At 40.3% G+C, this 1,267-nt stretch overlaps 1 non-coding gene across 1 annotated transcript; it reads right to left on the bottom strand.

The window, feature by feature from the left end:
• Nucleotides 1–738: 738 nt before the first annotated feature.
• Nucleotides 739–811, bottom strand: Trnay-aua (transfer RNA tyrosine (anticodon AUA)). Its single transcript has one exon. It is a non-coding gene; the product is annotated as a tRNA-Tyr (tRNA).
• Nucleotides 812–1,267: the final 456 nt, after the last annotated feature.

Below are 1,267 nucleotides of genomic sequence, written 5' to 3' on the forward strand. Positions count from 1 at the left end.
GTTCAGATGGTGCACAAGGACAAGCACCCTCCCTGCACACTAGGGCACGGCCCAATCGTTTGTCAAGTGGAACGTGAAGAAGTAAACTGACTGTGACGAACAAAGTGGACGAGGTGGCTGTGTAGAATTTACGTAGTTAAAAGACGCTTAACAGAAGGTTTAACTGAATATCTTTCTGTATTTTATAATAATTGAGGTTATGGAAAAATGCTTTTTATGAAAAAAAAAATCAATTTACATGCATTCTTATTTGACCAAATTTCGATCATATTTTGCGCCGATAGATGAGTGGTAAGCGCGACTGCCACTTAGCCCAATGGGTCTGGGTTCAATCCCAGTTGAGATCGGTGAGATTTTCTGAGGTGAATCTATGCCACGTCTTTCTTCGCAAGGGAAGTAGAGCGGTTGGTCCCACTTCATGTATTGATGACCAGATATCTGGTTGTGGAAACATCTCTCTGGTGAGGGTGGCAGAGACCCCGACAGTCAGTGCGGACAGAGTCCGACGGAAAATAAAAGAAAAAAATTTAAATAAAAAGTCATTTACAGCACTCAAAGTATTCTACTACAGTTCTGTCACATTAGTTGATATGCGCTTTACTTAAATGCAGAGAACTATCTCTCAATGATTTTTATGAACGTGTCCACTGTAAAACACATGGAGAAAGAATGACCGGAACGGTGAGAATGAAGAAACGGTGAAAATTCACCTTTATTGGAAACACTGCGAAAAGATATGTCCTCAAGCAGGAATCGAACCTGCAATCTCCCAGTCTATAGTTGGGTGCGTTAACCACTTCGCCATCGAGGAACTGTGATGATGCCATCACATGTTCCCAACAGTTTCGTGATCACCGCCGCAGCCTCCAATACCTCCTAATTGACCCATCGACCCCCAATGTCTCCTATAAGCAGATCAAAGCTCGCATTTTCACTGCTAAGTGGCACTGTACCCGATCAGAAACACATAACAGAAATATTTCAAAACTATATCTCGCATTGTTACTTGTTATAAATTTCTGTTATTTTAACTACTAACGAGACCAAATTTATAACACAATATGTTACAGAAATTGTGTTCTGTTATAATCTTATTACTTCATTCTGATCGGGTATGCATCGTAATATCACTGTAAGTGAAAATAAGAAAGATAATTTAATTGTCTACAGCTTTGTCGATCCGGCTTTATTGAAAGAAGTTATTAAACTTTTAACGAAGTCGAGCTGAGTCGATTGGTATATGAGACTCGGCCCTCCGGGTCTTGGA

This window comes from Topomyia yanbarensis, chromosome 2, assembly GCF_030247195.1.
Source record: "Topomyia yanbarensis strain Yona2022 chromosome 2, ASM3024719v1, whole genome shotgun sequence".
Classification (NCBI taxonomy): domain Eukaryota; kingdom Metazoa; phylum Arthropoda; class Insecta; order Diptera; family Culicidae; genus Topomyia; species Topomyia yanbarensis.